Source organism: Ictalurus punctatus, chromosome 14, assembly GCF_001660625.3.
Source record: "Ictalurus punctatus breed USDA103 chromosome 14, Coco_2.0, whole genome shotgun sequence".
Lineage (NCBI taxonomy): Eukaryota > Metazoa > Chordata > Actinopteri > Siluriformes > Ictaluridae > Ictalurus > Ictalurus punctatus.
In genome coordinates this window covers 20,292,655-20,317,585 of record NC_030429.2, presented here as the reverse complement: position 1 = coordinate 20,317,585, position 24,931 = coordinate 20,292,655, and the positions used below count along the sequence as shown (strand labels likewise).

The 24,931-nt window shown below is 41.2% G+C and overlaps 2 protein-coding genes across 6 annotated transcripts in view; both read left to right on the top strand.

Annotated features, from left to right (window-relative positions):
• LOC108274709 (GRAM domain-containing protein 2A) overlaps positions 1 to 840 on the top strand; it is a 36,653-nt gene extending 35,813 nt beyond the window's left edge. For all 4 annotated transcript variants that reach the window (XM_017484991.3, XM_053685772.1, XM_053685770.1 and 1 more), the window contains one exon: positions 1 to 840. This exon is cut by the window's left edge and continues 466 nt beyond it. The gene's annotated coding sequence lies outside the window, so the exon portion shown is untranslated.
• Positions 841 to 7,496: 6,656 nt separating this feature from the next.
• Positions 7,497 to 24,931, top strand: part of myo9ab (myosin IXAb) — a 110,112-nt gene continuing 92,677 nt past the window's right edge. Inside the window, exon 1 of one of the 2 annotated variants that reach the window (XM_017484984.3) lies at positions 7,497 to 7,992. The gene's annotated coding sequence lies outside the window, so the exon portion shown is untranslated. Of the gene's footprint in view, positions 7,993 to 8,276; positions 8,400 to 24,931 lie in introns of those variants that run through there. The other variant, XM_017484985.3, reaches the window with a different exon arrangement.

The window sequence follows — 24,931 nt, the reverse complement described above, 5'->3', positions numbered from 1 at the left end:
GAAGACGGATCCTTTCACCCACAGAAAGATGGGTTTGTCTTGAACGCACGGAAGAGTGAAACGATTTAAACGGACGCCGTTTCAGCGTGTAGTCAGGGATGTGTGTTCTGTCGGTGGTTAAAGAAAGTTTTGTGTGATTCGGACCGTTTCGTGAAAGCCAATTCCAAATTATAGGGGCAGTAATGCCACCGAACGGACATGAAGCATTTCATTGTATGATTATATGCCTGTTAACTTTGCTTTTGATCGACTACATTCTGTTGTAGGAAAAAGTTATATGTACGTAGTGATATACTTGAAATTTCGGAAGACTTAGGAGTGCTTGGTTTATTGTAAATGAAAAGCACAGTTTAAATGAGAATAGGTGCAATTTGCTATCTAGTACAGATTTACTGTATTTATTTGTGATATTTTGTACAGGCACACGGTGGCTTAGTGGTTAGCACGTTCGCCTCACACCTCCAGGGTTGGGGGTTCGAGTGTGTGCTGAGTTTTCATGTTCTCCATGTGTTGCGGGGTTTCGTCCGGGTACTCCGGTTTCCTCCAGTCCAAAAACATGCATGGTAGACAGGCTGATTGGCGTGTCCAAAGTGTGTGATTGTGTCCTGTGGTGGATTGGCACCCTGTCCAGGATGTACCCTGCCTTGTGCCCCAAGCTCCCTGGGATATGGATGGGTATAAGTATAGAAAATGGATGGATGGATATTTTGTACAACATATTTGTTGCGTATTTTTTTTTTCGAGAAGGATACATGCTCACAGTGTACAGCATCGATTTTTTTTTTAACTGTCAGACCCAGCAGTTAGACATCATTGACCAATAAACAGTTTTAACCTGTTCCTGTGTGTGTTATTGCACATTTTTCCACCAATGCTGGAAATCTCAATTCTCCGTTTGGATATCTGCTGTATGTATTCCCGATTTCTGTCTTTTTAATACTCGGGCCTTCCAACTGCATACACACAAAGGTGACTCGGATAAAGGTGTTATTTTCTGTGGAGCTGGGGAGAGAAAGTACCGTAAATGCATATATCATATCACTGCATTCTCACCTTGCATTCTCACTCTGTGAAGATATTCAAGCTGTTTTCTTTATTATGTGTTTTGTTAAGCATGTCCTTTAGGGGGTGCTGCTTCCTGTGGTTTGGAATTGAAACTTGTTCTACCCTCTGGATAATATTAAGATCCCTACCAATATTTTGCAAGAGCTTGTAATCTAAACCATAATTATGTTTATTTTGTTTCTAGTCAATTTCATTCTCGCAGACCTTTTCCCAACCATATGCACAGCTGGATGCCAAGTCTAGTTCTAGGTCTGTTCCTGTAGCATTATGTCTCTGACACTTAAATACCAAATATTCCAGCAGGACCTTTTTCTGGTGAGAAGGAGAAGAGTTTTCTGCCACTGTATTATTCTGTAACGAAACCATTTATTTATGCTATTTATTAAAAAGTGACCATAATAGCAAACTGGAGACCTTAAGATAAGATCAACTTTATTGATCCCACACTGGGGAAATTCCCTCGTTATAGCAGCTCAATTATACAAGAAACAGAGAGAAAAGAATGCACATTAAATAGCAATAGAATTGAAAAAAATGTCTTATATATACACACAATAGGAATAGAAAAATAAGAATAAAAGTAGTAAAAAATAATAGAGTTTAGAGTTTCCATGGAATTTGTCAGTTAGCTTTTTTGGACAGTCATGGGATCTTTCATTAGCCTCTAATATCATTACATTCAAAAGTAGTTAGTTTTGGTTTAACGTGAAAACAGTGGGGTAAAAACATGCAGGAGTTGGTTTAAAGGACATGTTGCAGGCAGAATTCAGTACCTCTGCTCTAAATAGTGTCAACGTCTTACATTTGCAGTAGTGTGGCTTTTTTTGAAGCCATGGAAACATCAAGGAGTGTTTTCTGGTAAAGATGTGTGGCAACCCTGAGCCATCTTTGTGCTATACAGTGCCTTCCAATAAAATTGCACACCGATATTTAACAGATATCTTTGGATAAACCTGTGTTGTGTTTGCAGTTCTTTGGTATCCCATGAGCGCAGAGTATTTTTGTGAATGTTTTGAACTAAAGAACTTCTTTGCTCATATTTACCAAGGGTGCCAATATTAGTGGAGGGCACTGTGCATGCAAACACACACAGACACTTCCATCCATCCATCCATCCATCCAAGCCTGGAGCCTATCCAAGAGATCTTGGGGTACAATGCAGGGGACACGGTGGACGGGGTGCCAGACCATCGCAGCGCACAATCACACACGCATTCACACACTACGGTCAATTTGGAGATGCCTACAACATGTCTTAGGACTGGGAGAGAGTATCCCCGAAGCACGGGGAGAACATGCAAGCTCTGCACACACAGGGAGGGCAGAAGATGGGATTTGAACCCTGAAAATTTTATTACTTTGCTGGGTTCTTTCAAATATATATTTTTCTTCACTTGAGCTGTGTTTTTAATTATACACCATACTGCAATGACTGTAACATTCCAACCATGACTACAGACTACACTAGAGAAGCCCGGTGATATGTCCGATTAGAAATCTCAACTTAATACCCGTCAATGCACATGACGTGTTTTGTTTTATATTCTAAGATAAGAAGCATCTTCGTATTTTATACCATTTCCAATCGCCTTTCAGGTTTTTCAGCTTTGTTACAGGTGTAGCGTTAAAAAGGAAAACCATGTCGAATGAAGTGCTGTTTCGAGATTGTAGGGATCTTTGGATCGCAGTAGCACTTAATCTGCTGATAATAGTTGGAGAGCTTGACACGGAGATGCTTAAAAAGAATACTTACATACATGACTTACGCAATATCTCAGCTTTTTAATCCATAGAATCTTCCAGATACAGTGCAAATGTATTAATAATGACACCGTTTAAAGTAAGATAACTAGAATGCCAGAATGATACTCATCCATTCCAAGTATAATAAAATCAATCATATTATAAACACACATGCCAGCGTTCATTCTGTGTGTGCATGGGTTTTCTCCCGCTTCTCCAGGTTCCTCCCATTGTCCAAAAACATGCAGGTAGGCACATTGGCTATGCTAAATTGCCCCTATATGCGAGTGTGTTTGTGTGTATGTGTGTGTATGTGTGTGTGGTGCAATTATGGTGACTTAGACACTTTATGCAGGTTTTTCCTTTAATATGTCACCCTTAAGACTGCTGGGGCTACGGCTGCTCTTAACGCCATACAGACTTCATATAAATCCATAATGAACTTTTTCACACTATCTGTTGTTACCCAGATGAGGACGGGTTCCCTTCTGAGTCGGGTTCCTCTCAAGGTTTCTTCCTCTTAAAACATCTTAGGGAGTTTTTCCTTGCCACCGTCGCCACTCAGTGGCTTGCTCAGTTGGGATAAATTCGCACCTTTAATATCTGTATACTGTGTTGATATTTCTGTAAAGCTGCTTTGAGACAATGTCTATTGTAAATTGAATTGAATTGAATTAATATAAACAGTATATTGGTTATAAAAAATATATGTTTTTTTTTAAAAAAAAAAGTTCTTTGCTGTTCGAATACAAAAGTGGCGGCCGAGACACAGAGGAAGAAAAGCTCATTGAAACTTTTTGAAGCTGAAGCTTGTTTTCTTCTTTCTAGAAATGGTTTTCAGTTCCAGCCTAAAATAAAAACCTGGAAGTGTATTATAACACTACACTGTGAATCTGTGGTGCTTGGGTACAGAAAGTGTTTCTGTCTGGTAGGGCAGAATCATGCTGGTGAGTTAAAAGTGGACTACAGGTACACACACACACACACACACACACACACACACACACACACACACACACACACACACACACACACACACACACACACACACTCAACAAGCTTGGGCGGAGTAAGTTGCAAACTTTGTGAAAAGATAAAAGAGGAAACATCACCAGACATTCTCTGCCGTTTAATCTGCTTTGAACCCGGCACTCCTGCAAGTCTTTCAATTCACCCTCATAAACAAATGCGAATCTGAACGTCATGTCTTAAAATCAGTCTTTATGATGTATCTGAACACTTCTAGTGAGTTATATTAAACCGTTTTTATTTGTTATTTTTTGCATTCAACTCCTGGAAAGGGTCAAAAATCATTTGCTTTCGATGCAGTTGATGTGAAAAAAGCAAGTAATCTTCATTACCTGTCCAAGAGGCTGGAATAATCCAACTCCAGCTAAGGCTGAAACGTTTGAAAATGTTTCTCAGTAAAGTCATTTTGCCAAAAAAAAAAAAAAAGTTATTTATATAGAGTATTTTGGGTATAATTATAATGTTTTCCAATGTGGTAGCATAGAAGTTAAATCAAAGATGTAGCATCAGTGAGACTGTAATCATATTGTCATCGTGTGATCTCTCTGTGCCGTAGAACAGATGTGGTTCAGCTCGGTCCAATCATCCCTCACTCATTTTACACGTTGTATTAACACTGTATGTCTGTTGTACTCTAGTCCTATGTGTCACTTTGAATGATGGTGTATTCGTGTGAGAATGATTTACTTCACCTCATGTAATGATATAGCAAAAAAGAATCCTTGAGAAATATCTTCCTTGTCTTAAGGAAGCCTGATGTCCTCATGTGTTTGTATTTATATCCTGTATATACAGTACTTATACCTAAGCTTTTCTTTTGTTTACGAGTGCTTAATGTGTACCAGTTCTTCAAATCCATATTCCATAAACCTCTATTCAATAAGCGCTAGACACCTTGTTTATTTTACTGCCTGATTTGAATTCATGGACTGGATTTCTGTCCTTTCTCATTCTATGCTCAGCCTTTAGACGAACCTTCTCTCAAGATAAAATAATAATAAAATAAACTAGATGTAATCTTGGCATCAGAGACAGCCAGCATTTCATGAGCTAATGCTTAGATCCAGCTCATAAATCTTGTGTAGGAAAAAGTTACTTAGGCGGTATTTAAACGGGACTCGCAAACACACGTTCCCAGGAAATGGGATTCACAAACAAACGTTCTCAGGTATGGACAGAAATAGCTGAAGAAGTTACTTTTGTCTCGTAATTTGGAATCGAATAGTAGCTCGGCTTGCGGCACTGCTCCTAGATTACTCGTCTGGCATGATGCCATGCTCTGGGTGATGAACACCCTCTAAAATGTGCACTGATATTTCACCAGCGCTGCCATGTTAACGTTTATAGTACCAATAAAACACTTTAGAGTGGGTCAATGTGGGCATTTAGTGGTCCATTGCTTAAAAACACTGATATGCATTTGAAAATGACCAGCTATTTAGAGGGAGGGAAAAGTAAAACAGTGTAACAAATAGCACACTTACAAAGATTACGTAATTAATGTTTATGAAGATAATGAAGAATGCTGTTGTAGAACGTTAATGAACACCTTCTGACCAATCAGAATTGAGCATTCAACAGTGCTGTGGCATCTGAGTAGACTATATATATATATATATATATATATACACACACCGCTAGTTAGGCTGGTGCATTAATACAGACTAAACAAAGTATATGATCATGTAATATATCGTATTTGCGTCCTTGACAAAAAAAAAAGAAATGTTTCCACTTACTTGCATATTTGTCTGTTGTCTGTGAAAGCTAATTAATCCACTCAATAAAACACGTTGGGCAGGTTGCACCATGGTTGGCGTGTAAAATGCAGGACATTTCGGGATTCAGAATGAATGAAACACGTATACATACGTCGGACCCGAGATGTATCTATGTAACTAAGGGCTATTCAGACTATAGATTGGGAGTTGCAAGGCATTTCTCAAAAATAGAGGCGTGTGTCATGGGATTCGGCGCTATTCTTCAGAATCAAAACCCTGACCAGGATAAAGCAATTAATGGAAATTAATAAATTATATAGTTATATGGCCAAAGGTTTGTGGACACCTGACTATATGTGCTTGTTGAACATCACATTCCAGATTTAGTCCCACTTTGTAGTTATAATAACCTCCACTATTCTGGGAAGGCTTTCCACTAGATTTTGGAGCGTGGCTGTGGGGATTTGTGTTCATTCAGCTACAACAGCATTAGTGAGATCAGGTAGTGATGTCAGGTGAGGAGGTCTGGGGAGCACTCAGCGTTCCAGTTCATCCCAAAGGTGTTCAGTGGGTTTGAGGTCAGGGCTCTGTGCAGGACACTCGAGTTCTTCCAGTCCAACTTCTTCATGGAGCGCACTTTGTGTACAGGTGGATTGTCTTGCTGGAACATGTTTGAGCCTCTTAGTTCCACTGAAGGAAAATTGTAATGCTACAGCATACAAAGACATTCTATACAATTTTGTGCTTCCAACGTTATGACAACAGTTTGGGGAAGAACCACATACGAGAGGTCCACATACTTTTTGCCATATAAAAACAAGATGAACTCTGGGAATATGTTGCTTAATTAAATTAATTCAGCAGCGTACCTGAGGTTTCAAAACGTTCCACAAAGATCATAGTGAACATCAACAGCAAACAAATAGCATGATGGCGGGTTAGCAGTTCACTGAACCACTATTTTTCAACAGCACTGGTTATCAACAGGTGTGTTTTGGGAGAGCAGAGAAAACACTAAAATGTGTAGAACAGTCGGGTACTCCAGGCCCAGGGTTGGGAACCTGTGCCTTACAAAAACCACAGCACCGCCAATAATTGGCCGATTATTCATTCCTCCCCAGCAAAGTGAAATCCCTGCTGGAAAAACAAACAAACAATAGAAACCCTCATAAAATGTTATAATGGTTTTAATGGTTATAACAGGGGCGCACGGTGGCTTAGTGGTTAGCACGTTCGAATCACTCCGTGCTGCGGCGGTTTCCTCCGGGTGCTCCGGTTTCCTCCCCTAGTCCAGAGACATGCATGGTAGGCTGACTGGCATGTCCAAAGTGTCCATAGTGTATGAATGGGTGTGTGTATGTGATTGTGCCCTGCGATGGATTGGCACCCTGTCCAGGGTGTACCCCGCCTTGTGCCCGATGCTCCCTGGGATAGGCTCCAGGTTTCCCCATGACCCTGAAGGAAGGATAAGCGGTAGATGGATGGATGGTTATAACAGGAATTGTATAGGTTTTAATAGAAACTGTAATGGTCCCTGTGGGCCTCTACTGGTGACTGGTGGCATGGTTTGTCTAGTGCAATGCTCACCAACCCTGTTCCTGGAGCTCTACCTTCCTGAAGACTTTACCTCCAACCATAATCGTGCCCACCTGACCTTCTCATCATCGCCTTAATAAGTTCTTGATCAACTAAAACAGATGCTTTATATTTTGGTTGGAGATGAAACCTGTAGGAAGGCAGATCTTAAGGAAGAGGGTTGGTCACCACTGGTCTAGTGGATACCATTAAGCACCAACAATGGTAATGGTTGTAATGGTTATCTGCTGGTTTGTAATGGCTTTTGTAGTGGAAACCGTTAGAATTTCTGTAACCACCCCCATTTGGAGCAAACTATATGTAGTTGCAGGGGGCGTGGTCTATTTAAACGAGTGTTCAATTAAATTTTTTGGACAGATAAAAGAAAACAACAAGTACCTCATATCAAGTACTTAATCTATTTTTACAGCTGTGCTGTTGTCGCATTATCAGCCTCCTTGCACCCCTCCCTTCCCATAGCTCACGCGCGCTCCCGTCTCTCAATGAAGCGCGCACACGTCACGCTGATGTTAAAAAACAAAAAAACAAAAACAAAAACCACCACCACCACGCGCACGTTTCTGCCCCGAGCATCGCTGTATAGAGAGACCGAGCTCCTCAACTGTAACCCGACCTGGAGAGAGAAGACAACATTAACCCCCTTATCTTATCTTATCTTATCTTATCTTATCATATCATATCAGGGGAATTGTTTCAAAACGCGACCTGCAAACGAAACGTTTTATTTATTATTATTATTATTATTATTATTATTATTATTATTATTATTATTCAGCGCGGCGCGTGCGTCTCTAGCCGCTACAGAGGTGACACTGGAGCGGAACCGGACACACTGAAGGTAAGAGGATGTTTTTAACGACAGCCAGAAAGAAACGAGCAGAAACGAGGAACAGAAACACGCACTCTGAGGAACTGAGAGGTTGGAAGTTTTCTTTAAATGTGGTCTGGTTTCTGTCAAAGCGCTCAGAGGCGCCTGCTTTCTTCTCCTCCTCCTCCTCCTCCTTCTCCTCCTTCTTCTCCGCTCGGCTTTACACCCTGACCTCTGTAGTCTGTATTCCAAAAGCAATGGAGGCGTGAGTTTATTATTTATCCTGTATTATTTATTATTAAACCGTCTTGAGGGTTTTTTCTTCTTCCTCTTCTTCTTCTTCTTCTTCTGTGTAATGCGGAATCCTTGCGGCTCTCTCCGACCTGACTGAAGACATCCTGTTCCTGTGACAGCGTTCACTGCGTTACATTTACAAGGTAACACCCCGGCCATTGCTTTGTATTCAGACTCCTCTAGGAGGCTAGAATCAGCCTGGGTAATGGATGAGCTCAGTATCACTGCAGAGTCGTTGTGCTTTGGCGTTGAGGAGCATCATGAATGACAGAGACACTCGTTCAGCATGCTAAGCTAACACAGGCTGTAGGTTATAAGGCGTTATTAGGCGGATTTGTTTGTTTGTCTGTCCTCCAGAACATACGCAGTCACGCCCCCCCCCTCCTCCTCCTCCCCCCCAGCAGATGTGATGCAGGCGGTATACATTGAGGAAGACGACGTTTGCATTGTAATGCGCGCATTTATGACCTTATTGTTAGGTTTGCACGAATATGCACTGCTGTTCCTTTCCATTGGGCTCTGACGTGGATTAGAAACGCCGTGCATTTGTATGTATTGAGGGAAAGCTCCTGTCAGCTCAGCTATGAGGGACAGGAAGCTGCATGTCTCCATAATGCCAATGCAATACGGCTTTAATAAAGCTAGAATGGCCTATTCGAGTCCAGAGAGAGAGAGAGAGTGTGTAGGGTGATTTTATTATACCATGGTTCTCAGAAGCATAGGAATATCTGAGGTTCTGACCTTGTGGGGACATTGGTCGAGTATTCTGGCGAATTAGCCCGACTTCCCTTGAGCACAGCCGTACTTGTAATTGAATTACATTTTCAAACCGGCGTTCGAATGCTTCTCGTAGCTTATTTTCATTTCAGAACCAGAAGAGCCGAAAAGGTTCGAGTTGGATTGAGGTGTAGGCGTAGCATCAGTTAGCTGTATTAATAGTTATGCGAATCCCTGATGAATTTGTAATGGTTTTAATGGCTATAATGGGAATTGTATTGGTTTGAATGGAAACTATAATGGTCCGTTTGGGTCTCTACTGGTCATTTGGTGCCTTCTATTTGTGGCATGTTATGTCTAGTGGATACCGTTAAGGACCAGGAATGGTAACGGTTTTAATGGTTAGCTGACAGTTTGTAATGGTATTTGTAGTGGAAACCATTTCTGTGATGGTTTCTGTTGGAGGATTTTTTTCCAGTAGGGTGGAAGGTCCTTAGAAGGATAGTAAGACAAATGTGTGTGTGTGTGTGTGTGTGTGTGTGTGTGTGTGTGTGTGTGTGTATGAGAGAGAATATGAGAGTGTGTGTGAGTAGGGGGACATGTTGTTGTTGTTGTTGTTGTTGTTTATGTTGTTGTTGTTATATCATGATGGGGACCAAATGTCCTCACACAGATAGGAATATCTGACAGTGCACATCTATGAATTCTCACTCCTTCTTATATTTTAATGTTTGTTATAGCCTGTTTTCATTTAAAAACCAAAAGAGCTGAAAGGGTTAGCGTTAGATTTAGGTGTAGGCAAGACATTAATTAGATCCATTGAAAATAGTCAACTCAGCTGATTTAGGCATGACGCTGCTCATGGCCATTGCTTCATGAAGGACCTCGAGCCATTCAGTCAGTATTAATGCACAGTGTGTGTGTGTGTGTGTGTGTGTGTGTGTTCTTGGAGCAGGGTTATAAATGGAGGCATACACATGTAGCCTGCCTACACATCAAGGATAAGGTCAGCTTCTGTGTGGACCATTTCTAGAGACTGATTCAGTTTGGAAACAGGCTTTCAGTGTAGAGGCGAGGTTCAGCTAATAAAAGCAGGTACACTACAGTTCAGCTTCATTAAGGTCTGACCAGAAATCTGACACTTCTTAAAAGAAAGCCCTCTCAGTGCAAATGTCAGTCATAAGCCTGTTTTCTCACGTGTACTTTCACATGTGAGTTTAACAGCACTTAACGTCTATCTGGATTCGACTCGTTTTACATGAGGAGGTGGGGAAATGTGATGATTACCAGATTTCTCTGGGGTTACGTAGGAGGTTATGTCCATATCGGTGATGATAGTAAATTTCATGGATTGGGTGTGTGTACACGTCTGTAAAGTTGCAATGTATTTTTACTTCTTTAAAATGACCAGTAGAAATATGATATGCCCTGGTAATATACACTGTATGGCCAAGTGTTTATGGACACCTGACCTTCAAACACATACAGTATGTGGTTCTTCCCCAAACTGAAGAAACACACAATTGTCTAGAAGGTCTTTGTATGTTGTAGCATTACAGTTTCCCTTCACAGGAACTAAGAGGCTCAAACATGTTCCAGCATGACAATGCCGCTGTACACGAAGCGAGCTCCGTGAAGACATGGTTTGCCAAGGCTGGACTGTAAGAACTCGAGTGTCCTGCACAAAGCCCTGACCTAAACCCAGCTGAACACCTTTGGGATGAACTGGAATGCTCACTACTAATGCTCTTGTGGCTGAATGAGCAAAAAATCCCCACAGTTACACTCCAAAATCTAGTGGAAAGCCTTCCCAGAAGAGTGGAAGTTATATAACAGCAAAGATGGGCTGTTCGGCAAGCACATACGGGTGTGATAGTCAGGTGTCCACAAACGTCCGGCCATATAGAGTATTTCCCATCCAAACTGATTATTGAATCCATTATATCCTTTAGGAAAGAGGCTTTTTCTTCAGTATAACATCACTCCAGGAAGCGCCCTCTTCTATCATCTCCCACCGAAACCATTCCGAAGGTATCGACTTGAGTTTAAAATGAACAATAAAACAGTCAAATCTAGACAGCGTTTAAAATGATGTGTCAGAGAAGCGACACTTCCAGGGGTTTTAAGCCGGTCAGTACGTTCCTAGCACAGGTACAACCTACACACTTTATGGTCACGTGACCTACTAATGATCAATCCCAATTCACTGACCTACAATAAAGGACAAAGCGATGAGTTAGTATTAAAATGAGGTGTATGTAGTATGCATTGTCCTGTTTTCATGAACACATGTCCTCTGGTAACATTACAGAACTTAATAGAGATGTATGTGCAAAAATCTTATCGCGTCCAGATAGTACATTAGTCAGGAAGAGGTTAAGTCTGAACACGAGCCAGAATTGAAAACCCCCGAATTTCAATCACCAGGACGAGACCAAGTACTGTTCCCTGGAAAGTATCAGCAGGGGGCATTGGTTTGAGCAGAAGCCGATACTCTACCGGGTAAGATGTAAAGCTTTGAGGTGGCTTATTTAATCAGTCCGTATAGGATTTCGGAGTTCTTCGTGATTGTTGCGGCTACAAATGCTTAATTCTGCTGCTGCCTTAAGTGGGCGAAATCGCAATTGCACGAAATAGTTTTTCGCGGTGATGCTTGCTGGTGAATGAGAACTTTTACTGTCCAAAATCACATGACTGAATGACATCACACGACACGTCTTGGCCCAAATCTGCTGTCATTTTTGAAAAATTGCAAGCTCCTCCAAAGATTGTGGAGTTTGCTTGATTTTGTCTGATTGAAACATTATCACAGTGGCAGTGTGAGCCCAGTGAAATCAGGAGAAAGTCAGAGAAGGAGAAGAACAAGAGAAATATCTGAAAACTGGAGCGATTCAGAAACGAAAGAACTGGGGGAAATCTGGAGTGGGGTTTTCGTCAGATTAACGGCGGCGTTTAGGATGTAGTCAGTTCCGAGAGAATGAGTTCTCCATGACCTTAGCTTAAGACGGGAAAACTGTCGATTGTTAAGAAAAGATCACTTGATTTGGATACATGTCACACTCTGTGTAGTAAGCGTATTCATTAGATGATCTTGAGAAGGTCTGAATGAGTGTGTAAAAGGCTGTAGTAGTTCTCTGTAAATACACGTGTTCACATTCAGTAGGCTTTTGAAGTCAGCCGAGCATCTGTTCTGTTCTGACATATTTCATCTTCAAGATGAAGGCCCAGTTTTTATAGCTGGACCTATCCCACATCCTGGCATACCATGCGCGTACAGAGTCATGTGTGTGAACCATGTGTGAAATGTAGCCGCACTCAACAGAACAGCGAGGACAGAATTTGTTAAAGAATATGACCAAATAATAACGTTTGTGGCCTGGGCTTTACAGTAACGTCCTACAGTACGTGTTATTAGAATAAATTGAGATCAAACTGGATGCTGTATAAATTTGTTTAAAGATGTTTGCATTCACTTGTCAGCGTTGAATCGTTCTACAAAGAGGAAACATATGCTGACTATGCAGAGGTCAGTGCTACCTTGTCCCTGTACTGAAACACATTTAGCCTTGATTGATGGAGCTGTTTGTAGGGTTGACAGTAAAACTAGAGCAGGAGAGCATAAGCTGGATAAATGCTCTTACTTAAGCACAACTGCAGACTATTCAGTAGGCGAATGCACAGCTTCAAATTAGCAACGTGCTATTAGTGTTGCTGACTTCACCGATAATGTCTGAGCAGTGACGTGGGTTTTTTTTTGTTGTTCCCTGAGGAAGACCTCCTGGTAAATCCTGTCACTGTGTCCACCTCATTCAAGCTGAAGGACTCAAACTGTAAAATTTTTAAATGAGACTCTAATTGATAGAAAACTCTCCGCGGAGTGCGTTACCGTTCGTCCGTCTTGGCAAGCAGCGCCGGTCTATTTTTACCTGATGGAACGGACAGTGAACCCTGCATACATGAGTTCCTGCTCTTGCATCAGCTGTCCACTTTTGTCTGTAATTAGATCTCCTTGTACAATCTACAAGGGAGTTCATCCTTGTCTGTAATTTGACATTCGTGCCCGATGTAAAAAGACAACCATGTGCGTTTTGCTGTCTAATTGAATGCTGTCCTGGATTTCTGAGGACATCAGAGATGGATGACTGTCTGCTCCTGTTTTAGACATTCATCCGTCCGTCTGAGGCTACCTCCGTGCTCCCACATCCAGGTCTGAGTCCTGAACATGGGCGTTGTTAGGTGCGGCTTAGCCGGATGCAAAACCACTCATTTATTTCCTTTTAGGAGTCCAGTTCAATGTTAGGTTTAGGCAGGACCGAAATCTTTGTCCCTGCACTTACGCAGGGTGCAGTATGCCAGATATATGAATGAGCAGATATTGATTTATTTGGCCATGTGTGCATGGATTTCTGGATAAACTACTCCAAATTGGTGTGAATGTGTGTGTGCTTGGTGTTCCATCCACGGTGTGTTCCCACCTCATGTCCAGTTTTACCAGGATAGGCTCCGGATCCACCGCCACCCTGACCAGGTTGAAGCTCTTATTGACAATGGATGAATGAATGAAAATGTCTCATTTATTTAGTCCAGAGAATTTTCAACATTGAGTATATTACATTCTATATAATATATATATATATATATATATATATACACTAAAATTGAGATTTGCATTAGCATCACTTTCTTTGTCGTACACAAGGGACTGGTAGTTATATATATATAGTTATATATATCACTGAATATCACTTTCTGCTATTGGAGTCAGAATATCCAGAGTACTCCTGATATTTTGTGCAGGCACTATGGAAATGTGATGGCTGTGTGCTAGTATTAAAGTCTGTCAAGTTTTTTCCAAGAAAACAGTTTAATGTTGAAGTACCTTTTCTGTCATTATGTTGTGGCACCGCAGCGTTTTTTATTGTGGCAGCTGAATTTATTATTCACTTTTAATTTAGGTAAGATTATTTTGGGTGGCACCATGGTGCAACATCTCAGCATCCAGGGTCCCTGATTTAAATCTGAGCTCTGGTTAGTGTCTTTGTTGCGTTTCGCATGTTTTCCCCCTCCCTCCCTCCCAATGGCAATGTTCTGCTGCCAAACCCTGGCTCCGGGCAAGCATATAGATGTCAATCTGACGTGTAACCTACCTAAAAAATTGTGGGACCAGTGGCATCGTTCAGCAGGATAATGCACCCTGCAACACTGCACAGATTGTTTGGGAATGGTTTGGAGCAAAGGACAAAGAGTTCAAGGTGTTTCCTTGGCCTCCAAATTCCGCAGATCTCAGTCCGATCGAGCATATGCGGGACGTGCAAGTCCGAACAACACGTTCGATCGGCGTCAGCTCCACCTCGCAACTTGCATTATGATCTGGTCATAATGTTTTGGCTCATCGGTGTATGACTGTTCGTTCCTAATGTAAAGCTTTCTGAGTCTTTCTGGCTCATAATGATTCATTTTCTAAAATAACACATTGCCTCACAGATTACTGAATGACTGTGTGCAGCCTGTAATTCCAATATTGCCTTCAGTTCCCACAATTCGTCTTGATTAAGTTTCAGTCTGTGTGTGTGTCTGACTGGATGTTTGAATACAGGTGTGTCTGGTCAGATCTGTTTCTGCTGTCTTTCGTGCTCTCTTTCTCCATCTGTGTAATTTACATACGCTCAAATTGTCAGATAAATGACAATTATCTTATGATTAGGTGTTGTTATTCCACTTGTTGCAATTTTAAGAAGGAGAAACACTCGATTATGAAGTATTAATTATTTGAATGTAGGGCTGCAAGTAGCGATTATTTTCACAATCGATTAGTTGGCTGTTTATTTTTTCTTTCTTTTTTTTTTTTCCTCGATTAATCGGATGAGGCGGGGCAAACTTTCAGTACCATTTTTCCGTTTATTTAAAATAAAATCCACAAACTGAGCGTTACAAATATAAACTTTACTTTAAAGACTAAAACTTGACACAACTGTTTGTCCAGTTATATAAGACTGAAAAGAACCCAATACACACACACACACACACACACACACACACACACACACATCAGAATATATATTATTCATTTAGGACTGTAGTTTAATTCAGTGCTTTTTGTGCATCCTTAAAAAATCACGCATAAATACTTATATATAATTTAAATTAATAAAGAAGTTTATATTATATAATAGTATTTATGCATTACTTTTTATAAAAGGTAACGTTGACATAAACAGTAAACGGAAGAAAAGTCATTATCGGTGACTCGGGTGTCTGCTAATGCTAGCGTGCGTATGACATCATGCGCCGTCGACTAGGAAACGGCTTATACTTCCGGTTAGTCAAAAAAATCTGCTAGTGACTAGTGATTCGAGACGATATTACCTTTCTAAAATTCATACACTAGACGGTAGAGTACACAGTGCATAGTGTAAGTGTATAGTATGTCATTTGGGGCACAACTTTAGTATTTACTCTCTGAAGCGTGTTTTCGGAACAAAAGTAACGTAGTGAGGGAATGCACCCCGTGCCGCACGCAGACCGACTAATCCATAATGAGATTCATTGACAACGGTTTCCATCCTCCATTATTATCGACTTTATCAATTTAATTGTTGTAGCTCTATTTGAATGAATTCCTCTTTTTAACCCCCTCGGCACACACCCATACACACTCGCATGTGTCGAAATGAGTGTGATTACAGGGACAGTGGGACAGACAGGGTGTGGTTGCCGTTTCTGTCTCTCTGCAGTACTGTCTGTCTTTCCCTGTCTTTTGCTCTCTGTCTCCTAAGACGATTTGCTCAAAGCTGCAGTCAGACAGTAATGCCAAGCCCTCTCTCATTCTGTCCTGTCACTAAAATCCAGAGCGTGGCATTGTGTTTGTTGCAGTAAACACAGACTGAGTTCAGTTCAGCTGCAGTCTGTCCTATAACACCATCCATTCTTCCATCCCTTGAGCTAATTGATAGGCTAAATACAGAAGGAAACGCATATGAAGGAAATGGTTAAAAAAAAAAAAAGACTACAGGCTTTTTACACCCATGAAAAGGTAAATGTGTAAATGATTACAATGTGTAATGAGATTGCCTGTTATATCCAAATCTTGTTTAAAATGTTTAATCTGCCATTATCAAAATATCTGATAAAACAAAATGTAATTTGGGTCTTGTTGGAGCAAAGCAAAACATTTATATGTGATAAATTTGAGTCGAGGTTAACTGTACAGTCAGCAGATAGAGCTATTGCTAGAAAATAAGTGTGTTTGTTGCAGTGATCTCTGCCTCAACACATTCATACATTTAAAGCATTCAATTAACAGATGTTTTACATTCCGTCTTGCCAACTCTTTTCAGAGGAAAGTACCTGATGCACGCACAAAAGTTGCTAGATGACGTCATAGGTTGATTTGCATAGTCAAGGTTTCTTCATGATCATTTGCAAATTGTAAATTAGGGTATATGAAGAAGGAAGATTTTCTGAAGACGTTTAGAATTGAGGATCATAAAACAGAATAGAGTTTTATCAGAATAGAAAATGATCGATTTTTTTCTTATAGAAGGAATTTCTCTTTGAGTCATTGGCTATTAGGAATAATGTCCATTAGGAACACCGGTGAACAGTGATTGGACATTAGGACCAATGGAGAACATTGATTGGACATTAGGAACAATGGAGAACATTGATTGGACATTAGGACCAATGGAGAACATTGATTGGACATTAGGACCAATGGAGAACAGTGATTGGACATTAGGAACAATGGAGAACAGTGACTGGACATTAGGAACATTGGTGATCAGTGATTGGACATTAGGAACAATGCTGATCAGTGATTGGACATTAGGAAGCATAATGATGGGTGATTGGACATTAGAAACAATAATGATGGGTGATTGGACATTAGGAAAAATGGTGATCAGTGATTGGACATTAGGAACAATAACGATGAGTGGACATTATGAACAATAATGATGAGTGATTGGTCATTAGGAACAATTGACCTTTGTGAGGAATGCTGAACAGTAATTGGCCATTGTGAGGAATGGTGATCAGTGATTGGCTGTTGTGAGGAATGGTGATTAGTGATTGGCTCTTGTGAGGAATGGTGATCAGTGATTGGCTGTTGTGAGGAATGGTGATCAGTGATTGGCTGTTGTGAGATATGCTGAACAGTAATTGGCCATTGTGAGGTGGTGATCAGTGATTGGCTGTTGTGAGGAGTGGTGATCAGTGATTGGCTGTTGTGAGGAATGGTGATCAGTGATTGGCTGTTGTGAGGAATGGTGATCAGTGATTGGCTGTTGTGAGGAATGGTGATCAGTGATTGGCTGTTGTGAGGAATGGTGATCAGTGATTGGCTGTTGTGAGGAATGGTGATCAGTGATTGGCTGTTGTGAGGAATGGTGGTTATTGATTGGCCGTTGTGAAGAATGGTGAACAGTAATTGACCGTTGGGAGGAATGGTGAATAGTGATTGGCTGTTGTGAGGAATGGTGCGTAGTGATTGGCCGTTTGAAATGCCAGTTGGTTGGTCTCCATGGTTGTCATAAGCTTAACATTTTCCTACTCCCTTTGTTTGGATTTGGTTTTCAGAGATACCCCCAGGTATTCAAGTTTATATATATATATATACTATAAACAGACGTATAAAAGGTTTTTAAGACCGTCCGTCACACATCCAGGCAACTCAGTGTTCCGGTGGGCGTGTTCAGCACACGAAGTGCACAGCAGGGGTGTGCAGTGCAGGCAAGCCACTTTATTGGCTGATCGCACCCCATAGCTTCATGTGAATCGAGTCTTTTCAACACGGACTTTCCCTCCTTTGTGTTAGCTGCAGTGTGTGGCATACATTTCTCTCCAAAGTGGGATTATGGCTCTGAAAAGGAGTAATGTGTTCAACACGAATACTGGGTGTGGTGCTTGTGTGCTAGTCGGCTCTAGCAGTAGATTTAACGCTCAGCTCATACCCTCCCAGCTCACCTCATTTAAAAAAAAAAGAAAAAAAGGAAAGAAGATCCTCCTACAAATAAAACAAATCAAATGCAAATTTAGGGAAAATGAGGAAAAGATAACCTTTAAGTAGCTCATCAAGGCCTCCATGACATACACTATCTCTCAATCTGAGATTACTCAGAGGTGCAGATGAATGGTGAAAGATGTGAGTAATGAACTTCATGTCTTTGTATTGTTTCCTCAATAAATATGTACACTCACCTTACTCTTGTTCTCTATCTCTCCCACACAAAATCTTCCCCACCCCCTACCATGTTACCCGAGTGCGTCATTAATAGCTCGTGTAATGGGTTGTTTTTTTGAAGCTCTCTCTACTTTCATGGCCTGCAGATGTGTACTGTAGGAAAGCCTGGGACACAGAGCACATGCCTTCCTCAGCTATTCATATGGCATTTAGAAATGATTCCAGGCTGCCCAGTAGCTTTACCTTAATTTGGACCAACTCTGTGACACAGATAGTATTTGTATACCGCTGTATAATGCTTCATTTCGATTCAAGTGCTACTTATATTCTGATTTAAACGTGTCCGGTTAACGTTCAGGTTTTCACACAGCCAGCTTCCCTTTTCTCTGTGACAGCTCGTGACTACATCCGGAGTTGCAAGTAACCTGGCAGTAGACTCCTATCATTTTCTATCATCTTCTTTCATCTCATTATGGCTTTTCGTAGCTAAATTCACGCTACTGAAGAGCTCCGGCCGAAGCAGGCCGCACAGCACATCAGCGTGAAGCTCGATTCGTTGAGAACGCTAGACTTCCTGTCACCCCAACGTGTTGCGGACATGATGACGCTGACGTGTTCGGCTGTGTAACTATGTGCGGTACCACAGTTACAGTACTGTGCTGTATGCTGTAATGCTGTAGACCAAAGATGCCTTCAATAATAATGAAAATAAATGTTTCTGCGTTTTAAAAAAATGACCGAAAGGAGCAGTAAACAGTAGTAAATGAAACAAAGTCAATAATTGGTGTGACTAAAAATAAATAATTGTCTCAGGTAGAATTAGTGCAGTTTTATAAGGAAATGAGCTGTAAGAGTTATTGAGCATCTTGCAGAACCAGACACGGATCTTCTGGAGACTCTGACTGTCCCACTCGCTTCTTATTTTTGCAGCAAAACCCAGCAGCCTTCATTGTGTTTTTTGTCTCTTAGCACGTAACATGCTGCTTTCTTTACTGACATACAAACATTTTTCTCTAACATTTAATTTGGTGCTGGAAAACGAATGTATGGGAATCTAAAATGTTTTTTTGTACTGCCTCGATGACGTAGAAGTCATAGAATAAAAATCTATCGCAAAGTTTGTACTAAAAAATAGGGTGCCTAAGAGTTTTTTCACAGTACTGTACATTATTCATAACTTGTATACGCTGTAGTCTTCAGCATATTAGAGAATGACTATAGTTCAAAGAGAATTCTGTGATGTTAATCAGAGCTGCTTGAGCGTAAATAAATTGTTGTGAAACAGAACTGCGGTATAATACGATGGCATTTCAGGGCCACTGTTTAAAATAAATGTAAACTAGTGGCTGCTACAGGAAAGGAAAACGCCATTGTGCTGGGGTGTGGCAGGAGATTTGCTTATCCAGCGACGCTCATTACAGTGTTATTCGATAGGAACTACAGAGGCCTTACCTCCAGGGTCATGGCTTGTTTCAGTTGCGGTGTTGTGTAAGGCTTGTTATATATAGCACATGTCCAGAAGATTGACTGAAGCATGCCTGCTAAACTTCTGATATGAACGAACCGGGTGGCGGTGTGTTCATATGTTCTCACCAAAAGGAACGAGGAGAAGAAAGATATGAATTTCCGTCTAATATTCTGTGTAACATGGCAGATCTTCTGATTTCGTACATTGTTTGTAGACAGGAAGTGACACGGTGAAGGACTCTTTGTTCCTTGTAATCTTGTAGTCTTTTAATAGCTTTGCACTGTACCATTGTCTTAAAGATTTGCTTCGTGGTGTTACTGTTAGTATTTTGAGTTTTGGAAATCAGACTTTGGCATAGCTTTTTCATCATTGTGCCCAGTCGGTATGTTTCATGTGGCTGTAATTGGTATGTATGTGTGTGTTTGTTGTGTGTGAACCCGGTTTAGGTTCGTTCTAAAACAATGCAATTGTGCTTGCTGTCAAAGATGTATAAACCTGGAATGTGTAAACCATGACAGTTCAAATTTTCATGGTTATTGTGTTTGCTGTAGTTCTAGGAAGAAAGGAAAGAAAGAATTATTGTTCATGGAGCCAAAAAAGGTCTCAGTAAACATAAGCTCCTAAACTCACACTAACGTAAACAGGGGACGAAGGAGAACAGCTCAGTGCCCAGACTAGGGCTTCTACAGTATTTTTACTTTCAGATTATTGACAGGTACGTAGACTCCTGTCATCTCGTCATTTTTCTACCTGTAAGTTAGGCTTTTTCACATCCGCATCCTGAAGTCACTAATTGGTCAGGAAGCAAAAAAAAAATTTAGCCACGTGTAAACCACAAATACGACTAAAACAATGTCCACGTTTAACTTTGACGGTGTTTGTATGTATGTTAAAAGCCTTTCCCATGATGCACTGAGACCAGACTTCTCTATTACTGGCCTTAAATTCCACAATGCTGGATAGTGGTTATTTGAAATTGTATTGGCTATTATGGGCATTTCATATACATATATATATATATATATATATATATATATACAGACACACACACACACACACACTCAGTGATAAACATAGCTATGTTTGTCACTCTGTGTGTGTGTGTGTGTGTGTGTGTGTGTGTGTGTGTGTGTGTGTGTGTGTGAGAGTGCGTTGGGGGTGTTTACAGCTTCTGCAGACTCCACCCATTTTATTGGAGCATTTTGCCTTCAGGCCAGTTCCTGCTGAATGCAACCATTTACTCTAAATGTATGTGTGTGTGTGTGTGTGTGTGTGTGTGTTTTTTAACCCTAATAGCTGTGTCCTTAAGGGCTAAATGGAGCATGTGTAATCGAGGATACCGATCGCCTCGGAGGCCCTGTGCTTCCATCGCCTCCTCACTCTTCACTCCTTTCCTTTCCGCCCAGTCGTATGACATTGCTTATGGCGTCCTGACACTTACCACACAGTAACGAATTGACCATTACACATTCCTGCAGTGTTCCTGCAAGATTTGTTCGAAACCGTGTGCAGTTTACCGTGTTTGTATTTTACTTGTCTGGATGCGGTGAACATTACGACATGCTGTTGTTATAATATGCTGTTATACGCGACGATATTATTATATGCTTCAGGGTTTCCTTTGATATATTAATTTGCATAAGTGCAATACCACTTTCTGGATATCGATGCGTTTAAAACATAGCAGGAAGCTCATCAAAAAGATGAATGCCTCGAGTTTAAATGACGCAATGTATTCATGAACACTCACGCATGCTTCTTGTCGTTTCAAGGCGGAGTTTTTAAGGCAAAGTTCTCCACACATTCCTGTAGCTCTCAATAAAATATCTGGTGCACACCCCCAGGCTTCGAACAGAGGAAAGAGAGAGAGAGAAAAAAACAAATGATGGACCAGCAGCATCCAACCAATCAGGACCAGGAGGCGTTTCTGCACTATGTGGCCTGTCCGTTTAGAAATCTCCCTCTCTGGCTGTAACATTCAGGAGTTTTAGCTGAGGCAGCACTGTGCATGGGATTTGGGGTGAGGTTTTGGAAGGAACACTGAAAGGAGAGATTGATTTTTGGGATTCAAAACTGTTGAATCTGATAATAGCTATAAAACAGAAAGCACACAGACCAAATCTAAAAACAGCAAAATACCATACTAGTGATCAATGAAGATTGTTCTCATGATTTAGATCGCATGATCTTGGTCAAGGTTGCATTGGGTGCGAGGCAGAAATACACCCTAGATGGGACGCCAGGGCACACACACATTTGCACATTCATTCACTCCTAGAGGCAATTAACACCGCATTCAATTAAACGCAGTCTACAGGATTTCGCTGAGTTTTTTGTGCAAAATGCTTGATTTCGCTGCGGATTTTTTCAAAATATGTGATGCAACTCGCAGAGTTGTCTGTGCTTTTTTTTTTTTTTCGCAACAAACAAGTTGAAATGGCGAAATTGTTCTGCACGGTCTTTAACAGCGATGTTTTTTGGTAAACGAGACCTATCAGCTGTACTCTTGTTCGACGCACGTGAATTGAAGCGGGCTGTGGATGAATGCACGTTGTATGACGTCACACGGCGCGTTGTGATGATGTCACACGGCGCGCCTTGGCCCAAATCCGCGGTAATTCTGAAAAATCGCAAACTCCTGCGAGTATCGCGGTGTTTCCTTGATTTTCGCGTTCATTTTTGCGATCGCAAAATCGCTAAATCCTGGAGGGACTGTAAAGGTCATAACTTGTATTTTCAACCTGGAAAAAAAACCTAAAAAAAAACAACAACTTGGGATGGTCTCCTCAACTCAGCAAGTGACAACAGCTCAACAAATCAAGCCACAACATGGCTGCTCAGTACAGAAAGTAGCACCTTTTACCTTTAAATGAGTCATGCTGTACATGTATACCAGTATTTGCGTTAGATCAATCAACATACAGGCAGAATTGCTTGTTAAATCTTTAACACTGACTATACAGTTCGCTGTTGGAGGCTGTAAATGTACATCACTCACCACAGTTAGCTGGCTAGCTTGTGATGCTGATTCTTAAGATGCCTTCCTTTGTCATTTGAAAAGGCTTCATTTGTTATTCCTATGTCCTACTAACATTTGGAACACATTTCACGCACCCTTGAGAGGAGTTTACTTTGTGGCCATGCCAAACAATCTCCTTCTTCAGACGGTGCAGTGGTTCATCCTGTGCTTCTGCTATTGTGCAAGGAAGAATCAGAGAGACACAGAAGAAAAAAGGGAAGAGAGAGCATGGAAACGGAAGGGGGGGTCGGGGGGCGCGGACCGAGCTACAACCAAAGTTTGCAGTCTGGGGTGTTACTCAATCCTGCAGAACGGTGTAGTTTTTCAAGCATACTCTTCCTGCACACGACCCCCAGTAGGGCTCCTTCACCACAGACTCGTCATACGTGCGTCACTCCGAGGCGTTTCCATTCGAATGTTTCGCAACGTTTCAGCTGGTTTCCAAAAAGTCGCCATCTTTCCGTTAGCGACTGTCGTGTGAATATTCCGGAAAGGCCACAGCAAGATTACGTAATCAAACCAGCAATGGCACATTACCCTATTAAAAACATCACCTTATAGTATACGTTAAGGGAAAGGCAAGCTAAAAATATTTGAGCGTTTAGGCATTTCCACGCAGAGGACTCGTCTCTTGTTTGCTGCAGAGTGCTAAAATAATTATCTCTGGAATCAGAATCTTGGAATACCGGGCCTATTTGAAGCAAATGTTTGTTTCCATCATGTTACATGATGTTTATATACTGTAATAACACGGCCACTCTCTGCATCTGTTCATAGAACAGGAGACCGAGATCTCCTCCCAGATCACTGTCTGGTGTAAAGAGCCTGTAGGATGAGCAGAGGTGCTGGAAAACGAAACCTGAATTAACAGCGGTGTTGTGAGGGGTTTTATGATGCCAGGAAGACACAGTGAGATGGCTCATGGATATCTTCTTTTAAACTCCGAGCTCTGATTTCGCATCCTCAGAATAGCTCCCTTCAGGCCTGAGCTGGGATACCTCAATACAAAGCGCCGTGTTTTACCACAGTATACAGAACGGCAGAAGAAATGCATTTCTGTAAACATTTAGAATAGCATCATTGTGTTGAAAACATACAATCAGGGCATGTTGCGAAGCTGTAGGGATTTCTCCAGTTTCTAAACATTGTATTGTACTCGGTGACAACCTCGCGTAGGAACTCTAATCTAACGCGATCTAACACATGGATACTCAGAAATATGCAAAAGAGCAGTCTTCTTTTTCTTCTTCTTCTTCAGTTAAAACGGTAGATGATCAATATGCTGTGCAGGTGTTTTGAACTCTTCTGATATGAGCTGACCCCCTGGAAGCCCCGCCCCCCCTTCCCCCAGTTCACATTATTCTCACATCCTCCAGATGCACCCTCGCTTTCTGTCAAGTTAAATGGAGAATGTTTCGCGTTCATTAATGTGAAATAAAATCTTTCACTTCGTGCCCAAAAGTTTGTGGACACCTGAACATCACACCCATATGTGGTTCTTCCCCAAACTATCGCCAAAACGCTGGAAGCACACAACTGTATAGGATGTCCTTGTTTGGTGTAGCATTATAATTTCCCTTCATCGGAACTAAAGGTCCAAAACCTGTTCCAGCATGACGATGCACCTGTGCACTAAGCAAGCTCCATGAAGACATGGCTTGCCAAGATTGAAGTGGAAGAACTCAAGTGTCCTGCACAGAGCCCTTGACCTCAACCCCACTGAACAATTTTGGGATGAACTGGAACACCGACTACACCCCAGACCTCATCACCTGACATCACTAATGCTCTTGTAGCTGAATGAACACAAATCCCCACAGCCACGCTCCAAACTCTACTGGAAAGTCTTCCCAGAAGCGTGGAGCTTATTATAACAGCAAAGGGGAACTAAGTCTGGAATGGGATGTTCAACAAGCACATGTGGCTGTGATGGTCAGGTGTCCATATACTTCTGGCCATACACTATATGTTTGATCTGGATTAGGATTAGGCAAGTAAGTTGGCTATATATATATATATATATATATATATATATATATATATATATATATATTATGGACGACACCAGACTATTTTCGACTGAAAATAGTCAAAAACAGCATGAAACATCATGAAAGGCCTACAATGAAGTGTCAAATCGAACACAAATAAAGACTAATAATTAGAAAGTGATTAAGAAGCTGCTTCCTGTCATGTGCCGGTCAGCGTTGCCATATAAAAACACATGCACAAGGTTTTTACGGTCACTCCCAGACAAGTTATGCCAAATAATTGCCATTTCTGAGCCTGA